The sequence below is a fragment of the Mustela nigripes genome, chromosome 5, assembly GCF_022355385.1.
Source record: "Mustela nigripes isolate SB6536 chromosome 5, MUSNIG.SB6536, whole genome shotgun sequence".
Classification (NCBI taxonomy): Eukaryota; Metazoa; Chordata; class Mammalia; order Carnivora; family Mustelidae; genus Mustela; species Mustela nigripes.
The window spans coordinates 71,524,730-71,547,310 of NC_081561.1; positions in this window are offsets into that span (position 1 = coordinate 71,524,730).

Genomic DNA, 22,581 nt, shown 5'->3' on the forward strand with positions numbered 1-22,581 from the left:
GAGACTGAAGAACTAACGCATACAATTAAATGGCTATGGTAGAAATGACTTCTCACTGAAGCTCACAGACCACTGGCCAGAATTATTCTGAGGAGGACATTTGTAGGAAGTATGTTTATTAGAAAGTGCTCTTAGAAACACCTGTGAGAGAGTGAAAAAAGCAGGTTTGGACAGAGTGAGAACCTGAACTGTGCTATAACGGAAAAAGAGATGAAACGGTGTTTTAGGGAGCTCTGGAGCCATCTCAGCTCCAGCTTCTGGGTTGTCCCAAACTCCTGGCCTTTGGACACTAGCATCCAGTCATTAGATGCAGTCTGCCTTCAGCTTTAAATTTAATGGGGATGTACTTTGTCCCCTACTGCATTTCTAACTATAAAACTCATTTAATTGGCTAAATCATATTAGCCTTAGTGTATCATAGTAATCTAATCTATTTCAAAACTGATATTTGTCTTCTCAGTGAGAAATTGGAGAGTTATAATCATATTTGCTTTAAGCCACTAAGGAATAGGACAAAAACTCTTCATTAAAATTTTCCCAATAGATAATGCTGAGGAAGGGACTTTTTATTTTTACGATCATTAGGATTTTGAATAATAGTCTCACTCTCTAGAGAAAGATCAATGATTCTGTTATTTCTGATCTTAGAAATTCCAACTTTGCCAGAAAACTACTGGTCTTAAAATAACAGAGAAATTGTTATCATCTAATACAATGTCAGTATTTGTCTTTCTACTTTCATTTCTGGGGTGTGCTGAATATTAGTATTAAGAAGTATGTTATCATAGTAGACTTTTAAAAAGAGAAACAGAAAATGCCACAAATCTAGCAAAAATATATATTTTTTAAAGATTTTATTTTTGCAAAGGAGAGAGAGTTACCGAGCGCTGCGCGTGCGTGAGTGAGCGCCGGGGGTGGGGCTTGGGGGCGTGTGGGGGGGGGTGGCGGGGTGGGGGTGTGGCAGGGAGGAGCAGAGGGAGAAGCAGGCTCTCTGCAGAGCAGGGAGCCTGATGTGGGACTTGATACCAGGACCTGGGATTATGACCTGAACTGAAGGCAGATGATTAACTAACTCACTGAGCCACCCAGGTGGCTTAACAAAGTAATTCTTAAGATTTAGAAAAAGAGGTTTTTGGTTTTGTTGTTGTTGTTGTTGTTGTTGTTGTGTGTGTGTGTGTGTGTGTGTTTTAACACTATTATGTATACAACGGTGAAAAAATAAAGATGAGTAGAGGGAGGAAAGAATTGTAGTTTTTAAAAAATGTGATTTAAGTCTTCATTACATACTCACTTGTCAAATAGATTATTTCATACTCTTAGGAATAGGCAGAAGAATCTTATTATAATATTTATTTTGAAACATATAAAACTTTTAGGTGAATATTTTTCCAGCCAAGAGATTTGCTATAAAGTGCTCATAGTTTATTACATCATAATTCTCTTTGAAATTATTTTTTCTTTTACTATATTTGCTTTATGTGGCTGCTTCACATAAATTTTTGAACACAGTAGCAATGTATTTATATGGAGATCTGCACTGGTAATAAAGTAGCCAGCAGTCACATGTAGCTGTTTAGTATGTGAAATATGGTTAGCCTGAATTGAGATGTGCTTTAAGTGGAATATATAGACTAGATTTTGAAGACTTATTATGAAAAAAGAATATAAAACTTCTCATTAATGTTTTATTGATTACATGTTGAAAGTAATATTTGAATGCATTGAGTTAAATAAGATATATTATTAACATTAATTTTACCTGTTTCTTTTTCTCATTTTTTAATGTGCCTACAGGAAATGTGAAATTATATTTGTGACTCTAATTTGTAGCTCTCATTGCATTTCTATTAGTGTGATCCAAATGATTTAGTTCTTTTCTCCAATATTTTATTATGAAAGTTTCCTAATGGAAAATAAAAAAACTAAAATAATTTTACAGTAAACATCTGTATCTTCTACAATCAACATTTTACTATGCATGTTCTATCATCTATCCTTTTCTTTCTATTCTTCACCAATCCATCTGATTTTTTGATGCATTTCAGAGTAAGTTGCATTGAATCAGAGTAAGTTGATTCTATGTTCCTCTAGATACTTTAGAAGATAGAAACCAGTTTTGGACTCTATTAAGCTGAATATTCCTTTAGCCGTGTTCTTGCTTCTTTAGATTTGACTGTGTTGGTAAACAGAGGCATAAACAGATTAAATGTATCAAATTAGATTTAATAAATCTTCTGAGTAAAAGGAACATTTAATCTCTGTTGATATTAAAGCACAGATCAAGATTACTCAACAAATATTTGGAAACCTTGTAACATTACATACTGACTTGAAAAGAGTTTCTTTCATCTTCTGAGGAAGTGGCAGAAGGACCAGGCTGTGTTCATAATTGTGAGACCATGGATGGTCATATAACCTTAAGCTTCTGCTGTCAATAGAATGTTTATCTCACAAGATTATAGTAATTAAAGGAAATGCATGTAACTAATTTATTAGAAATTTTGGCACATTACCAACTTTTTTAAATTAAAAGAAAATTTAAAAAAATTTATTATTTTGGAAAGAGTGAGTAAGAGAGGGGTTGGGGAGGGGGAGAGAGAGAGGGAGAGAGACTCTCAAGCCGACTCCCTGTTAAGTGCAGAGGCTATGTGTGGCTCTATCCCAGGACCCTGAGATCACGACCCAAGCTGAAATCAGACAGTTAACTGATTGAGCCACGCAGAAACCCTGGCACATACTAACTTCTAAAAATAAGCTTAACTGGAAATACATATAAAATATCTGGAGTAGTTTGTCAGTCAGGTTGATCAGGAGATCCCCTGGCAGTGCTGGACTATCTTTAATAAGGAAAATGGACATTCTTTTTTTTTTAATTTTTTATTTTTTATAAACATCCATTTTTATCCCCAGGGGTACAGGTCTGTGAATCACGAGGTTTACACACTTCACCGCACTCACCATAGCACATACCCTCCCCAATGTCCATAACTCCACCCCCTTCTCCCAAATCCCCTCCCCCAGGCAACCCTCAGTTTGTTTTGTGAGATTGAGAGTCACTTATGGTTTGTCGCCCTCCCAATCCCATCTTGTTTTATTTATTCTTCTTCTACCCCCTTAACCCCCCATGTTTCATCTCCATTTCCTCATATCAGGGAGATCATATGATAGTTGTCTTTCTCTGATTGATTTATTTCGCTAAGCATGATACCCTCTAGTTCCATCCATGTCGAAAATGGACATTCTTATAGGTGGTTCATCATTTATAAATGATGAACAGAAAAACACATGTTATGTAATACCCTCCAAAGAAATAGACCTATGTTTCCTCCTTGTTTTACTTATAAATATCTTATAGAAATATCCTGAGACTTCTGTCAACATTTACCAGATTGAAACTCCTAAACAATTTGGATTTATGCCTGTGCTGAGATCAGAGACTTGATGAAAAAATGTGTTTATGAAATTAAATTGCTGGTGATTCACTAATAGATGATGTTTTGGTTGAAAGGCCAGCCACACAGTGAAAGAACTGAAAGAAAACAGGAGGGTTAGCCGTGTTGCTTTCCACTTTCTGTGTAGAGCTATATGGTCAACCATACTAAATATCCTGTAACATTTTTTATTATACTGAACGTTTTTTACTATTATCCAAGTAACACATTCACATAGTTTTTTAAAGTTTTAACAAATAAATAAAACCAAACATCCCCTCCTTTCATAGTTTCCTTGCTCTCACTACTATTTAAAGGTAACTATTTTGTACTTTTCTATAATTTTATGGTGTTTACTTACATATTCCTAAATACTGTAGAAGGTTTGATAGCTTTTGGTGCATTCATTTTAGATATTTTACATGTTCTTTCTCTTAACGTAGATAGAACTTTTTTAGTCCCTTATCATTCCTGTATCAACCCAGTATAGTTATAATTCGATTTTTAAAATCCATAGTTAAAATTATTAATATGACTCTGCAAATCTTTTCCATTGCTGAGCTAAATGGTATGGTCATAGGCTCTTTATCTGCACTTTAAAATTTTTCCTGGAGTTAATCATTGCTTTACATTTTTCATTTATTTGGTTTCTTTAAATCAGGAGTTAACTGTTCCAGTTTTTCTGCAAAGTTTCTCAATACATTTTATACCACTTAAACCTATCAAATAATCTTTCATTTCCTTTTTTAATGGAAGGTTTTTCTCTTGAAACCATCCATTCTCCTCTAATCTGATACAATTCCTGTCTAGTTTTGCCCTTGACTGTGGAATTTCTTTCATATATCACCCCTGTTTGACCCCAGTTATTCAGGACTCATGCTTTTTCTTCTTTGCTTAATCACACATTTTGGAAGAGAAATTTCTCCATTAGCTTTCTGAAAAAGGACAAAGTCCCAATTTTTACCTTATTTTCCTGATTGATATTTTGGTTATAGAATTTAGTATTAAGAACTTTTTAACAAAAAATTGTGAAGGCATGGTCTTTGTCTTCTAGCATTTAATTTTGTAGTTGAGAAGTCCATTCTCAGTGTTTTAATGTAATTTCATTTTTTAAAAGAATCTGGAAGCTTTTAGGATTTTTTTTTTTTTGAGATTTCATAATAAAACTAGCTGGTTTAAGTCCCTCTGCCCTTATTAATTTATTGAATACTCAGTTGTCTATATTGAGATTATTAGCTTCATTCTGGGAAATATTCCTCTTCATCTTTTACTTTTCAGGAGGGGAAAATTTTCTCCTCATTCTCTTCTTTATTAATTTTTTTTGGAACAGGTACATGTTGGATGTAGGACATCTTGGATCAATTTTCTAATTTTCTTTTTTTGTTTTTCTATTTACCATAATTTTTGGCTTTTAAATTCTTTTCCCTATGAGATTTTCTTGACTTTACATTCTATCCCATTTATTGAAAAATTTTATTTCCAGGAACTTTTTTTTCTTTTGTTTTTCAGTTATTCCTATTTTTCATAGAATCTTAACATTGTTTCATAGAAGTAAATTATCTCATCTTTTGAGAATATTGATCATGGTTCCTTCGAGGTTTTCTTTCTTTTTTTTTTTTTCCTGTATCATCTTAGGTTTCTCTGAAGTGTATTCATAGTTTGTTTTGGTCTTTGTCTTTCATGTTTCAGACTGTCCCTTAATATTCTCTAATGATAAACATTTATTCAAGAGTGAAGCATTAATTGAGGGGTTGGAAGCTTTTTTTGTGTTGGGGCAGATTTGTTCACTGGACTGGTGAACCTATATAATTTTTGTTGGGGGTTTAGTGTTCCTAGAGAAAGATCTTCCAGGCTCCTGCTCTGAAGTTGTAAGTCTGACAGCTGGCATCTGGGGGCTGGATAAATCCAAGAGCGGTTTAGCTCACAACCCAGTAAGGATATTTTTGCTAAATTCCATCCTACTCTCCCCACAACACCATCCAGAAATTAAGTCCAATGTCTTGTTCCAGAATTACTGTTGGTCTTGTTTTCTAAGTCTGAAATAATTCAGGTTCAATTTCTCTTAGGGAAAAAAAAAATCCAGTTCCTTCCTTGATGAAGAGTTACCTAAAAGCAGAGAGAGGAGACAAACAGAGTTTTGCTGCTTCTTTTAAAGATCTATAAATATTCCTGCTGTCTCTCAGCCTTGACATGTCTGCCTTCAGAGATACCAGACATCTCTGATTACTGAGACTTTCAGGAGATCTGAACAACAAACTGGAATGTTTTACATTGAGATTCTTTGTCATAAGCACATGGATTTGAACTCTCTCCCTTCTGCTAAGTCATATTCCATTTCTTCATCTGCTTTCTAAGTTTATAATCTGAGTGGGGTTGCAGAGGTATTCTGTTTCCTGCCTTCACTGAAGATGGAATTTGTGCTTCTGTTTCTTGTTTCATTATTAAAAGGTATATTTAAAAGAAGAGTTAGGAGGAGTTTTCTTTACTTAACCACCCAATTTCTTTCTTCTTCATCTTTGAGTTTCAGTTCCCTCTTAATATCATGTGTTTCTTAGTCTTTCCTTTTTTCTTAACTTAAATGCTACATTATTTATAACTATTTCACCTATTTGTTGACAAAATAAATATTGTCTAAAATACACTAGAATTAAGACTTAAAAGCAGAATTTTTGAAGGTTAAAGGAACTTGAGCTAACAAAACTGCAGTGAGAACTCTGAGAAGTCACATTTTAATTATGTTACATGTTTGATTATTAAAAGGTATTTTTAATAGAAGAATTAGGAGGAGTTTTCCTTACTTAACCACCCAATTTCTTTCTTCTTCATCTTTGTGTTTCAGTTCCCTCTTAATATCATCTGTTTCTTAGTCTTTAATTTTTTTTAACTTAAATAATACATTATTTATAACTATTTCACCTATTTGTTGACAAAATAAATACTGTCTCAATATAGGGTTACTCCCCACTGTTAAATAAATGCTTTTTATTTTTTTTCCATAGAGAGGTGGTCTCAGTTTTTCTACTACCTTCACCCAAATGCCTTTCCCAAACCTTTAAAACTGGAATAGGTTTCATTTCCACATGTAACTTTGATACCATTGTAACATTAACCATATTATATTGAAATTACTGGTTTAATTGTCTTTCTGAAATTTTACCAAGAGTAGGGACCATATCTCTTTCATTACTATATCCCTAAATCTCAGCTCAATAACCTCAAATCTAGTAGGCACTTGGAAATATTTGTGAAATTAGTTAAGTGTTAAAATACATGGATAATTTTCATTAGTGCAAGATGGTAAAATATTTTAGTTCATTAGGCTTACTATTGTTATTATTTTATCACTATAGGAAATAGTGAAAACTAAAAATTTTAAAGATTGTATTTCAGCATTAATTATCCTTTTATTCTTTTACTGCAATTAATGAAAACATGACTTCTTAAGTGTTTCAAAGAATGCATTTGAATAATTCCATTAATACTTCTTTTGTAGTTCTCATTGCAGTTTTGTAAGGTCAAGTTGCTTTAACATTCAAAAATTCTGCTTTTAAGTCTTAATTCTAGTGCACTTTAGAATTTATGTACAGTTCATGATTTTTTCCTCACTGTGAAGAACTTCTTAAGAGAAAGGAGGCAGGCATTATATTATATTTTTCTGTACTGAGATAAACAAAACACTGTGAGTGAGTGGTAAGGTTTAGATGCATGAAATATTTAAAAGGAAGAATCCTTCACACTATAACATGATTGTGATCATCTCTTCCAGGTTAGTTCTTGGCTTACAAAACAAAATGCTACCCCAGGCTAAACTTCAAAGTAGGTAGAGGCTTCAAAGAGATAGAAATTTAGCAGAAACAAAAGAAGAAAAGAAATAAAAACAAAACAGAGAGAGAGAGATATGGCTCAGAGGTAAGAGATACAACTAAAAATGTAGGAAAACTTCGAAAGTCAACACTAACACATTGGCAAGGAACATCAGATATTCAACCACTCATATTATGTTAGTGCTTTGTGATTTTCTCAAAAAATAGAACTAACTTTATGTCTCTTTAATTTAACAGTGTAAATAATTTGATATTTATCTAAACTTTTAAGTTGAGATGAAACACGATACAGTGCATCACACTTAAAATGAACAACTATGAACGTGGCCCAGATACGTACTTTTGTATTTTCAGTGATGGAAATAGTTTTTGAGATGTCCCAAAGGATTTTTTAATGCATTTATTTAAGCAACTGAAATATTTATTTTGATGTTATCATCATGTGGGCAAGTTGTCTCTTAAGTATGCTTAATTAAAAAATGGTTTGGCTTAGCTCAGTGCTTTCCTCATCAAAGGAATAAAGCATTACTGGAGATTTTCAAAAATAATCTCTTTAAATACGATGAATACAATTAGCTGTGTCCCTGAAATAAGGTTTCCCAGTTCCCCTTTGACATACTTAAGTAAATACACAATAATAGTAAAATAAAAAGAAGATTTAGACTTAAAGTCCAGTAAAAGGAAAGAGGATAGTATACATTTCATAAAGTTAACTCAGTAATTAGGTCTTTGTTATACATGTATATATACTCATTAATGAACTCTTATCAAAAATAAACAAAAAGAACAAAATGCTCATAGTTGGAATAAATATCCACACAATTACTCTCAGCATTTCAGCATATTTTCTTCAAACTATTGTTTTTTATACATTTATTTTTGGTATTATGCATGTTAAACTTCTGTTGGTTATAAATAATAATTTTTAAGTATGATGAATAACGAAGAGAAAAAAAGTAGAGGAAGAGATCATGAAAAATTGATCAGGAAAGGGGTTCCATCTCACAATCCTGAGATCATGACCCTGAGATCATGACCTGAGCCAAAATCAAGAGTTGGAACCAAATGAGCCACCTACGAGCCCCCTGAATTTTGCTTTCTAATGATAGTCTGAAAACTGCAATGAACACACAGATCCAGAAGCTATGAAACTCCTGGACAATATAACATACAGAATTTAAGTGCAGCACAATGTTGTTTGGACTTCTTTTCCATCAGAATAGAAGGATAGAATAGAATAGAATAGAATAAGCCTCATAAAACAAAATGCACACTTGGAACACCAGTGACTGGTTCCACCGTATGTACAAGATATCCTGTAGGTGACATTATGTCAAAATCCATACATATTTTTTAAACCATGCTTAGTGTTTGACCTAAAGTAGACTCCTGAAAATATTGCTTTTGGGAAACCAATAAATTTTTTAAAAGGTTTATTTATGTGAAAGAGAGAGAGAGAGTTGGAGAAGGGAGGGACAGAGGGAGAGGGAGAATCTTAAGCAGATTCTGCCCTAAGCACAGAGCCCATTTCGAGGCTTCATCTCAGGACCCTGAGTTGATGCCCTGAGCTGAAAGCAAGAGGTGGTTGTTTAACCAACTGTGCCATCCAGTTGCCCTATATAACAGTTAGCCTGTACTCAAAAAGATAGTATAATACTGTTGGAAAGATAAGTCAATATTTGAAAATGTGAATATTAGAGAAGTTTCAGGAAGATAGTGGGCATAGAGCTGTAAGAAATAATTCGTGGAGAAAGAAAGCTGTGAGATGGGCCTTAAAACTAAGTAGAATTTAAGTTCTTTAGCTCAGTGAATTAAAGAAGTAGCGGTGTCACAGATGGGAACAACAGCAAAAGCAGAAGTTGAGAGAAGCTATTGGCCATGACAGGTCTGGAAAATAGTATGAAATTGGAAGACTAACAGGAGAAGGGAATCATGAACTCTTGATTTAGGGATAAAGCTATGAGACATCTTTCATGAAATAATAATACATCAAATAAATAGTTATAACTGTGATGAAATTTACAAATGTAACATTTTATGGGATTATAATTGGCACATTAAGCACATAGGAAAAAATGAGTGTAGAGACAATATACCTTTAAAATTTGGTGGGAGGTGATCTTCTACTGCTTCTGTGAAAACCCTAATAGTGTCATTTTTCTCTTATGATCACCTTAAGTTGCAAATACTTCCTCAATCAGAAGTTACAGTGCTTGTTCTTTGTAATAGTCAAAATTTCCAACTCCATTCAGTGTACAACTATCCCCTTCTCCTACTTAGGCTTCTACAGGGAGAGAGGTGTGGTTGCCTTTTTCTCTGTCATTCACCTCCTCTTTCTGACTCTTCTGGGGAATGGGTAGCAGTGTAAGGCAGCAGGGGAGGGAAGAGGAACAGAAAAATTTTTATTTGAGCAGGATTATCCTGAACTGACCTCTTTGTCTCTGGGCTTGCCTGGCACATCTCTAAAGTTGACTCTTTTGAGGGATAAATCTAGCGTTGAGGTAGTAATTAACCTTGGGCAGAGAAATGCCTTTTGCAAGTGTACCAGGAGGAAAGCATTAGAGTAGATGTGGAGCAAATGTGAAGATTTGGTGTTTGAAAGCCACGAAATTTATGGTTGATGGCTTCTACTCTCTCTGCTTCCTGTAATGACTTTTTTTTTTGGGGGGGGGGGGACTGAGAAAAATAAAGTAAACCTGAATAGCAGAAGGCCTTTAACTAGCTTTTATATGTGGATTTGACGTGATAGGAGAGACATGATTCTGAGGAAAATTATGAAACATATAAATATGGGATTGTGTTGATTAACCATTTTATTTAGCGCTTACTCTGCATAAGGGCCCATGCTAAGCACTTTACAAACATACATCCAATTCCCCATCTCCACTCATCTGGACCAGAGCTTGTTACCTATCCACTTTTGCTCTTATAAATCATTCTCTGTTTAGTAGCTAAAGTGGGTTTTTAAAAAAACACAAACTGGGGCATGTCCCCCTTTAAACCCTGGCATGGCTTCCAGGTGCCTGGAGGTAAAGTCCTTCATGTTCCGGACCCCGCGTGTTCCTTCAACCTCACCTTTTCCTTTGTTGTATATTGCACTGTTTTGGAGTTATTGGAAATAAGTCTTTTTTAAATTTCATTTAAGTCTTCTCATAGTTTTTACAGGAATATAAAAAAATGTATTGTTTTATTGTTGACAATTTATTGTCTGATAATATTTCAAAATATTATTTAGATTAAATCTTTTGCAACATGCATATTGAATGAAGGCACTAAGACAATTGAACTTGTCCACAAACCCCAAACTCCTTTATTGTACAGCTTAAAAATCTTATTTTTGTCTTAATAAGATAAAGAAAGGTCTTAGAGTATTATATTGTCACTTCTATGTAGGGACAACAGCAGCCAAGGCATGACAACAAGAATTATGGGAAAATGCCAACATCTAGTTTTCTACTCTTTTATTCAAGCCTCTCCCTCTGGCTCCATTTTGTTTTTATACAGCTCTCAATCTGAATGAATATGTGTTGAGCATAATACCAAGATAAATTTTCTGTTCTTTAACATAATGGTGCTTTTTGTATCAGTGTATTTTGCCTTATTCCATACTTAAATGAACCCATAAGTTTAGGGTAGTTTTACTAAGCCATTAATTAAAATTTTCTATGAGGATAAATCATGCCTCGTGACATTTTAGCATGGCATTCTCTTCCTCCCTCTCCCTCCCTCTCTCTCTCTCTCTCTCTCTCTCTCTCCTCCTTTCTTCCTTCTTCCTTTCCTCCCTTCCTTCTTTCTTCAATTATTTCAAAAACAACGTGTCTGGATACCCTTAACTCCTAAGATTACCCAAAACAAACAAATAGAGAAGATGATAAAGACAGTCTGGTTTTAATAATTCTTTATATTCTAGTAATTAATAAATGAATAGCTAAAACTGCACATAATTTCTACCTAAGTGTTTTGGGACAAGATTATTAGAAGATGTTTATTAATTCAGTGTGATCTCTACAAACTGGCAACTTTTGCTATTTTTAAAATTTTGCGATGCGTCCATAGATTTTCAATTTACACACCTTAAAGGGAATGTTAGAAAATATGAGGATATTTAAGTAGCCCAAGTATCTCAAATTAATGTTTTTGAAATACTATGTATATTTTTCTATGATTTATAAACTGCTGCTTATTTTTATAAAAGTTTTAAAAAACATTCTCTCACTAGTACTCCCTTAAAATATCTGAATAACTTGTATAGCTTTTGTAAATCTTACTTATTCAGTATTTGGCAAAGAAATAAACATCACTCACAAAAGCCAGAAAATAAATCTTAATTCAACATAATTTATAGTTTTCTTCCACATTTAATATATATATACATAGATGATTTTTGGCTTTGTTATGGGGCATTTGCATCCAAGAATATAACTTGTTCTACCCAATCACTTTTCTAACTACCTTAATAGCTTTCATGACCTCTACTCATTCCATGGACTCTAAGGGCAGATGCACTTGTTTTACTGATTTAATATTTGTGTTAAGGAAGACATAAATGAATAGGAAGAACCAGAAAAGATGGTTTAACAAAATGATAACAGAGCAAAACTGATACATTAGGATTTTGTAGGGCTACTAATTCAGTCAACCCTTCCACCTTCAGGAAGCTTCTTTATGGTTTCCCTAGAATGCTAGAGGAGACAGGCATGTTTACACCCATGTTGGCTAGGCAGGATTTCATGTTTTAGAACAGTGGTTCTTAAAGTGTGGTCTGGGGACAAGCAGCATCAGCATTACCTAAGAACTTGTTAGAATGCAAAATTATGGGTAGACTTATTGACTCAAAACTCCAGAGTGTAGGTCCAGTGTATTTTAATAGGGACTCTGGGTAAGTCTGAGAGCCACTGACCAATAAGCTACTCATAGCTCTGACACAGTTATTGGGGGAGGGACTAGAGCTCCATGCAGAACATGATAGATTTATTACACTTGGCTGTATTCTGCCTCGTTCTTAACTGAGCCGTGCCCTTCCTCTGGGTGGCAATGACATGATGGACATATGCAAGCAGTTTTAGATGGGAGAAAACAGAATAATTCCCCATCTCCTCTAAGTGATCTATACAGTTTAGGAGATTTTTTTTGTTCTGTGAGACAGAAATTCCAACACAAACTGGCTCAAATAAAAAATAAAAAGTATTTATTTTCTCAGTAACTGACAATTTAAGGATTAAAGATAGTAACAGGTAGCATTTATTGAACACTAAGTACATGTCAGGCACTATTCTAATTGCTTTACACGCATTAGTTCATTAATCCTTACAAAACTTTTCTGAAAACTGTTATGTCTCCATTTTAGTAAAGCTAAGTAGCAGGATTGGGATTCTAACCTGGACAGTGGACCTGGCTTCAGACTGGCTTGATCAGAGATGAGGTCATCACTGGAAAGCTTTTTGCTCTGAAAGTTGAGCAGAAGTCCTGAATCTGGCTCATATCAACTCAGGATCTTTGAACCAGTCACCATAACCAGGGAGGTAGGATGTACTAATCCAGCTAAGAATAATCTGGGCCCATTCCCAGAGGTGAGGGTGGAGTCAGGAAATCATTGCTCATCACAGGGAACTTTCTTAGGAGATGAGAGGTGAATGGGCTATGGGCTACCTCACAGGAGCAGAGAAGATCACCTAAAGCACTGCTTTATTACTCATGACCTCCTTGGGTCCAAGTGGCATAAATCCCTTGCAAACTAGTTTGATAAAGAAACATTTATTTGATCATATTATTGAATCATGTGATTCTTGAAAATCTGAAGAGATGATGGTCACCAGAGACAAGGTATTCCAACCCTCTTCGTCATCTCTTTTCCACTCTTCAATCTTCAAAACCAAACAATTGCATTGTCTAGTTCTGGGATGAAGATGTTAGAGAAGAGCTCATATAATCTAAGCTTGGGCAATGGAGCCAAATCTGAATGACAGCTGTGACCAGAGAGCCAAAGGAAACTGAGGGCTGTCTCATAGTGGATGCCATTGGATGCTTACTATGTGGTAGATTTTCTCCTTTCTCTTTTCAAATCAAGCTATACTTTGTTCAGGTACCTACTTTCCTTAGAATAACCCTATCCTTGGGGAGTGGTGGTTACAGACGCTAGCCCCAAGTGGTGAATTCCAATTGATAGAAGTTAAGACTTTGTAAATATTGGTTTAGGAATGGACATATAATCTGATTCTGCTCAAAAGATGTAAAGGGACTCTGCTCAGGTATTTTTGAGTTTGGTTTTCCTGACTGATAAAAAGAAATTTATAGGGTCAAAAAAAAAACAACAAAAAAAAAAAAAACAAAAAAAAAAACAACCCTGCCAAAAGCAAAAAGACTTCTCTAGTTTGTATAAAAGACAACATTATAAAGACAGAATAAAGGCACTCCTTGAAGTGACCTTGCTCTCACTAGAGTTGAATTTTGCTTTTGATTTGATGACTATTTAAATAAATTGTTGATGTCTCTGTTTCACAAATATGTAGCCATTTTTTGTCTTCAACTTGACTTGGCCATATATCATATGTCTGTCTTGCTCGCTCTTTTTTAAAAATATGTGTTTCATGTTGAACTTGTATTCATAGTTTTTACAGAACTTTGAGACTTATGAGTCATTATTCTCCAAAAAATTAGATACTCTGATTCAAGTGATCATATGTGCCCCCATTTCATTTATAATAGCTCTTTTGTGTTTCTTTCTTTACAATTGACTCAAGGAAGCGAATTGAGAGTGAGCAGGGAAATATCAAAGAATAGTTTTTCAAGAACATTAAAAAACATGGGATTATATAAATAAAGACTAAGTATATATCAGCATCAATATCAATATGGCAATGTTGATGTCAGTTGGGGAAATAGGATGCTAAACTGATTCAAAAGGCATTTGAGGAATTGTGCATTTGTATGCACTGAACAAAAAGTGTTGGATTTTTAGGTTAGATACAAACCTAGATAACATTCCAAAGGGCAACCAAACCATATCTTTTGGTTTTAATTTCATCTAAACAAATTATTTGCATCTCTACCAGAAAATCTGTAAGGTAACATATAACATTATAGTGTTTGGACTTTGATCAGTAATAAATTGTATGTCAAAGAAATGGTTTGTTGGTCTAGAGGTTTTGATAATTTGTGGGCAAACCTATTAAACAATGCTCCAATGTGACATGTAATCATCCTTCTACCTTACTTTTTCCACATTTTTCCTTAATAGCACTGATGTTATGTTATTACAAAATTAAATAAAATAATACATGTGAAAATTATACCACAAAGCCTTATAAAAATGTAGAGTGGTTTTTTGGGGGATATTACTATAATTGCAAAATATTCTGAAAGCAAGGTTGACTTAAAGGAGTCAAGTTAGAATTAGAATGTATTTCCCCCCCACCCCAAGATCCTAAAACTAAAACATTTGTGTTCCCAATGACAGGATGAGAATGAATTTAAGTCAGTTGGGACATGATATGCACAAAAGATTCAAGGAAAATTTTATTACTCCAGGGGGGAAGTGTTGCAAAATAAAATTGTCATTGTTCTCTTATCCTAACCTGAAGGATGAAAAATGTCTTTTTTTTTTTAAAGATTTTATTTATTTATTTGACAGACAGAGATCACAAGTAGTCAGAGAGGCAAGTGGAGGGGGGAAGCGGGCTTGCTGCTGAGCAAAGAGCCCAATGTGGGGCTCCATCCCAGGATCCTGGGATCATGACTTGAGCTGAAGGCAGAGGCTTTAACCCACTGAGCCACCCAGGTGCCCCTTTTTATTAATTCAACACATAGTGTGTTAAGTGCTACCAAGGTATCCTGTGCATCCTTTTCTGCGGAAATAAAGAGGAATAAGGTAATCACTTTCTCTGTAAGGATCTAAATTTAGCAGCAGATACAACACAAAAGAAAACAGTTGGAACCAGAGAGAGGGAATAATTACTTTGTTTTAAATAAGGGCAACATAAAACTTTGATTAATTTAACTACTGTTTATTTAATAATTTGTGAGTTGGTAACACTATTTCTTGTCTTTTACCATATACTTTTCACTGAACTGTATATAAAATTCCCTATTGCTTTGTAACTTTCTATTTTTTGCTTTTTTCTCTTTGTTCTCACATCTTCAAATATATGGTAATTGAATAAAAATAATAATTTAAAAATATTCTCTGTAAAAATTTTTGATTTTTTTTAAACAAGATGAGATTTAATAAATCTAATAGAAATGTTAGCTTGTATAATATTCAGTGTTAAAAAGGAGAATACAGACCTGTGTTTGAAGAACCAAATAACTTTATGTCTCTAATTTTTCTATAAAATGTCATGAGTATAATAATGCTATTATTGTAATGGGCTAGTATCCAAAATCTATAAAGAACTTATAAAACTCAACACCCAAAGAACAAATAACCCAATTGAGAAATGGGCAGAAGACATGAACAGACATTTCTCCAAAGAAGACATCCAAATGGTCAACAGGCTCATGAAAGAGTGCTCCACATCACTCAGCATCAGGGAAATAGAATCAAAACCACAATGAGGTACCACCTCACACCAGTCAGAATGGTTAAAATTAACAAGTCAGGAAATGGCAGATGTTGGTGAGGATGTAGAAAAGGGAACCCTCTTACACTGTTGGTGGGAAGGCAAGCTGGTGCAGCCACTCTGGAAGGTTCCTCAAAAAGTTGAAAATAGAGGTACCCCACAACCCAACAATTACACTAGTGAGTATTTACCCCAAAGATACAAATGTAGTGATTCGAAGGGACAACTTCACCTGAATATTTATACTAGCAATGTCCACAATAGCAAAACTATGGAAAGAACCCACACAGTGAAATACTACTCAGACATCAAAAAAAGAAATCTTGCCATTTACAAGGACGTAAATGGAACTAAAGCATAGTACGCTAAGTGAAATAAGTTAATCAGAGAAAGGCAATTATTGTATGATCTCACTCATATGTGGAATTTAAGAAATAAAACAGGATCATAGGAGAAGAGGGGAAAAATAAAAGAGATGAAATCAGAGAGGGAGACAAACCATGAAACTCTTAATCACAGGAAACAAACTGAGGGTTGCTGGGAGTAGAGGGATGGAGTAACTGGGTGATGGACATTAAAGATGGCATGTAATGTAATGAGCACTGGGTATTATATTAAACTGATGAATCACTGACCTCTACCTTAAAACCAATAATACATTGTATGTTAATTAATTGAATTTAAATTAAAAAATAAAAATAGATAAAATCTCAAAAAATAATTTAAAAAGTCATCATTGTGCAATAGCTATAATAGCAAAAATTCTGGAAAAGATAGTATCTTTCTTTCTTTCTTTTTTTTTTTTTTTACTGCAAACCAGTAAGTTATTCTAATATAGTTAAACTAAACTACTGACATAATCACAAAAGAAAAGTTGGGCTATTTTAATGAACATAATGTTAAGAAAAGAGAGTATTTATAAATTGCATTGACTATAAAATTAAGTACTAACCATAACTTCTGTCTCCTTTGTGTTTGTGAAAACTCCCTAAATGTGCCCTTCCAACTTTTTTGTAGAAATTATTTTCTAAATAACTACTTGATTTTTATCATAATTCATTCTAGTTTTTAAGGTGCAATTTTTGGAAAGACCTAGAGCAGCCCAGAAGATGGAATGCATCTGCAACTTTATTAAACTCCATAAACTCCAATGAAAGGAAAACTCAAATTCTGTCTATAGTTTGCTACTGTTTGTCCCAGACAGACTTCTGTGTATTACCACTGTTTATTCAGAAAACTCTTCATGGTGAACATGTGGTTTATCTTTAGAATAAAGTTCAACCTAACAGAATTCCAAATAGTTTTGGTAAAAGACCTAGATGCTATCTAGGTTGCAGTGGTAAAACAGAGAGTTCTCATTCATCAATACTATAAGTTAGTTCCATATGCTAACTTGAGATGGTTGCCAAGAAATATTACCCAGTCAAAAAATAAACTGTGGTGTCGTATAGTCTTATTCCATTTATGTTTAAACTACAGCACAAGAGTTTAAATTTATACACCAGCGTGGAAAGGAAATCAATACAGTCCTCTCTCATTACCTATCCAAGTAGAAACCTCTTTTTCTATCTTTTCCACCCCAGTTCTTGAATTCACAGCATTGGGAATATATAAAATACTTTTTCATGTGTGTATGTGTAAATGGATAAAAGGATAAAGGGATAGATGGAAAAAGGAGTTATTCACTTTGTTCTATATACACTCATATTTTATTTGCTTTTTTATTAGCATATAACTGTATACTTTTGAAGAAAAGTAGAAAGTCAAGACAAAACATTTTTAAAAAAGAAGAGATGAGTTATAAGTAACGTCATGGAAATATATATATATATGTTACATTATTCAAAATATATATTTTAAACATTTTTTTAAAGATTTTGTTTATTTATTTGACAGAGAGAGATCACAAGTAGGCAGAGGCAGGCAGAAAGAGAGAGGGAAGCAGACTCCCTGCAGAGCAGAGAGCCCGATGCAGGGCTCGATCCCAGGATCCTGAGATCATGACCTGAGCCGGAGGCAGAGGCTTTAACCCACGGAACCACCCAAGCACGCCTCAAATTATTATTTTATATGAAAAAAGCATGTTACAGAATAACATGTAATCTTATTTCTATTAAAGGAAAAGATAAACTCTGTTGAGAGTGCTATTGGAAGATGTTCACTTTTTCCTCTTGGTACTCTGTGCCGAAGATTGTGCAAGAAGTATGTATTAATATACTATTTGTGTTATTTGTGAAAAAGTGATTTTTTTTGCAATGAATACCAGATTGTTTTATTTCTGCTAAAGGAACAATCATAAAAAAAAGCTTTGAGAAATTTAAAAATACATATTTGATGATTGGAGAGGAAAAATTGTTTCACTTTGTATAGGAATTTCAGTATTAGTCAAAGGAATCACTTGTGAACTTTTCTGAAATCAGTTTTGATGCTTTGTTTTCTCAACCCAAGAAATTAAGTCCTTTATTTCCGTATTGTATTTTCATGCTTAACATCTCTAATGGCCTTCTTAAACGCTTGATGTTTACAAAGGAATACTGTATTTTGGATACTTTAAGCTGACCGTTAATTTTGCTTTCCTATGGATAGAGTCTTTCATAGAGCTTGTACATATTCCTCAAATGTCTGGCTTTTTGTGTGTTTTTGCCTGTGTGTTCAGTTTTGTGGAATCAGTGTCTTTCTTGATGTGATGTGTACCTAAAGGGACAGGTGACGACTCCGATCGTAGCTGACATACCTTTTGGTAAAACTGCAGTGTGTGTCAGAGCAATAGCCACAAAGGGATATTTAGGATATTTAGTATTGTATTTTGTAATCTGTCCTCCCTCAACCTGTGCCAATCACTGGTTTTTTTCTGGGGGCCACATTTTCTTCTTGTTATCCAGTAGGAGTTCAGTCATGGGAAGCTACTTGGTTCTTTAGCATTAGGTGGTTATTCTATTCTTCCTACCCACCAAGCACCAGGGAGGCCCAGATGAACTGTCACCTGTGGCAAGCCCTGGCACTTATGTTTTCTGTGCATTCCTTGAACCTGGTACCGCAGAGCAGGCACTTAGTTGGCCAGATAGTATGCAGAGTACGGTACAGGGCTAGAAAGCTTTCCTCTGGGTTCTGTGGGATCTGGTTCTCCAGAACATAGTTCCAGAACATTATAGTCTTTGATTTAGATTCTGGGATCCATCAAATTCCTTTTTAATTTTGTGGCATCTCCAGGTTTGGGTTCAGGGGAAGGATTGACCAATCGTGACTGGTCATGATCTGACCCACTCTACCAAATTTCAGCTTAGAATGTACTCTCCGCCCAAATCTCCTTGACATCTGGCTTTATCTTTATTCTACTTTAGGTCCCAGGAAGCTTGACTCACAGGTTAATATATAACTCATTATACATTTCTATAGGATATTGACAATTGGGATTTCCTCAACAACTGGCCACCTTGGGTGCCTGGGTGGCTCAGTGGGTTAAGCCGCTGCCTTCAGCTCAGGTCATGATCCTGGGATCATGGTCCTGGGATCGAGTCCCGCATTGGGCTCTTTGCTCAGCAGGGAACCTGCTTCCCTCTCTCTCTCTCTGCCTGCCTCTCTGTCTACTTGTGATCTCTCTCTATCAAATAAATAAATAAAACCTTAAAAAAAAAAAAAAACAACTGGCCACATCTCTGGATGTTAAGGTCCATGAGAATGAGGGATGTGTCTGCTCTTCTTGTTCACATTTTTATCTATGACATCTATCACAATGTTTGCACAATAGCTGAGACTCCATGAATATTTTTCAAACGAAAGTAAAGAAGAAAAGTGATAAAGAAATAGATCTGTTTTTGTTAAAGTGGAATGCAGTGTGTTTCTATTCAAGAGCAACCTGCTTCTGAATTAGTCACATCTGTAAGACATAAAAAAGCATGGAACCACAGACTCACTTTATCCTGGATGCTACGTGATATTTGACCTTCTTGTTTTATTAATATCTTGTTATAGACCAAAAGTAGATGAATTTTGGAAAAGAAACATAATATGTTATAGCATGAAATAAAAATTAATTCTGTATTAACAATTGAGAATGAATAATAAAGTGTTAACTGTGTATATTTGTGTTAACTGTGTATATATTGCTAAATTTAGTTTAGCAAATTAAATATTTTTACTGAAAAAATGATGACAGAAAACCAGCGAAGATTAAATAGGAATAGAGCAACAAAGGGAAAACAAAAGGGAAATGATACACTTTGAAGATCCTCCTTCTAAACACCTTAACAATGAAAGTTCTCTTCCCTGTCTGTTCTAACCTACACGTGAATTTACTGAGATCATTGTCTACACGTTTCCTAAACCAGAGAGTTCAACTGTAGGAGCATTTCTCAGATGCCAGTTCATAAAACCTTTCAAATACCAGACTGTGTCAGAATATAAAATGATATTACAGCCTCAGATGTTTTTTTTCCTGAGCCATTAGGCTATGGTAGAAACACTGGGTGCTTGCATGTTATCTTCTTATTTAATCCAGTTCTCTCTGGTACAACAATTTAATCTCAGAGACACATGTACACATGAACAGACAAGACTTCTCCCTCCCAACTCCTCCTCCCTTATCTACCTTGTTCTCCAGGGTTATCATCCTCATTTGTGATCTGCAGTGAGAAGATGATGTGAATTGCTTTATAATGAAGCAAACAAGAAGTATTTTATCTCCCAAATCTCTGTTTTTCTCTGGACTCGTGTCTTTCACAATACCATTTCTCTGTGGTGCCTACTTGTTTTGTTCTTTTTGCTTGCCATTGAGCCAACTTTCACTCCATCGTGTAAAATGCACACTGTGGAAGTTATCAACTACCAATTAAGCATGTTCCAAGTGCTAGGAAGGAAAACAAGACAAAGCTCTCAGCAGGCAAGGCTCGTACTGATAGCTGGAAACACCAAATTAAAACTAATTCACATAACTTCAGATCATGACTCAGAGCCCTAGATCATGAGTCACGGGCTTTCACTGAGATAGTGCCGGCAGTACACATGGAACAGCTTAGCGTATACAAAAACAGGCTGAAAAATGCATATATTGTCAGGGATAGATCCGTGTGTTGCAAAAATGTGTATTATGACTAAGATTGTCGTGTCAACAAAGGTTAATGGTACCTGTGAAGAAATCAGTATTTCAAGTGACCTAAAATAGAGTGCATTGTAAAACAGAGGCTTTGTTTATATTGGGCTTGTCACCATGACTCTGAATTTCCAGTATGAGGAGTTTGGGTAGTACTTTATGGAACAAATAAGCCACAGACTCTTGAAGACATGCAATGAGGAGAGAAGGAAAAGGAAGACACTCATGCTAAGTCATTTGTGTCATGGGCTCGCGTTGACAAACTTCCCTGCCATCTGATTGGCCCAGGTCAATCATTACCAGACTCACTCAGTATCCTCAGTTGGTATGTCCTGCCAGCCTTTTGGCATGAAACTCTGTTTTCCAATTCCTCTCTTTATCATGCTATGGACCATACTGCTTTTTGCCACCCTTGAATCCATTTTTGCCAACACCACTAGGGATCTTCCTAGAAATCTAACTTACTCTGGAGCTTTATCTCCAGTTTGGTTTATTGCTTGCCGGCTACTTCCTCCAGCCTCAACTATATAGAAGTACACAAAGATTCTTCACTCTATTTTCGGACGATCTGAGCTATGTTAACCTCTCAGCCAGCATCAGTGGTAATTTTTTTTTTTTTTTAAATAAATCTTACAGATAGCTGGGGAGAGGAAATGGACAAAAGGATAGGATTTCTAGGTAAACAGGAAATAAAGTGTGGGTTCAGAGACCTGGAAACAGTTGAATATGGTAATTGGACATGTAGGTAAACAAGATAATTTTTTTTTTTAAGAGGAGGGAGTCAGATGGAGTGAGGATAAGTGGTTACAAAAGTGAGATAATAAAAAGGCCACCCAGGGAACAAACAAAAAAATGAAAACAGAAACAGATTTGTAAATACAGAGAAAAGACTGGTGGTTGCTAGAAGGGGTAGGGGGTGGGCAAAATAGGTTAAGGGGATTAAGATGTATAAACAAGCAAAAAATAAGGCCACACAGAGACTGACACTGAAAGGTGAGAAGGGAATTTATGCTGTGGAAGGTTGTAGGAAGGCTGGTCTGAATTCTTGGTGGAAAAACACAAAAGATAAGAGACAATTACACTTCTAATCTATATTTCTCCCTTCACTGAATTATTGTATCTGTGAACAGGGCAGATCCCAGGCAATATAATGCAGTGGTGAAGAGAGCAGATTCTGAATTCCTGCACACTTGGTTTCAGGTCCCAGGTCTATTGGTTAATATCCTATGCATTTGGACAAGTGCACTCTTTGGGTCTTGTAAAACAGATTTAATAATTATATCTCTTTCTTTGAAGTAGGTACCTATGCACACTGTCTATTTCTAGCTCCCAAACTCCCTCCTATCAAGAGTTTGCCCCCATCCTGCCGTCCACTCTTGCTGTGCTCACCAATAACATTCATGCTGCTAAATGCACATGTGGCCAGTTCCCAGGACTCATCTCACCTAACATGTCAGCTGCATTTGGCAGAGTTAAAGCATCTTTCCTTGTAGATATATATTTCTTTCTCTTGGTTTTGAGGATGTCACGCTTTCCTGGTTTTTCCTTCCCTGCCACTGGTTTCTACTTCTTGCTATCCTCTTACAGGTTTTCCCCTCCCTCCCCCCGATTCCTGACAACCTCTCAATGCTGAAGTGCCACAGAATTTCATTCTTTTTCTTCTTGTCCATATACATTCC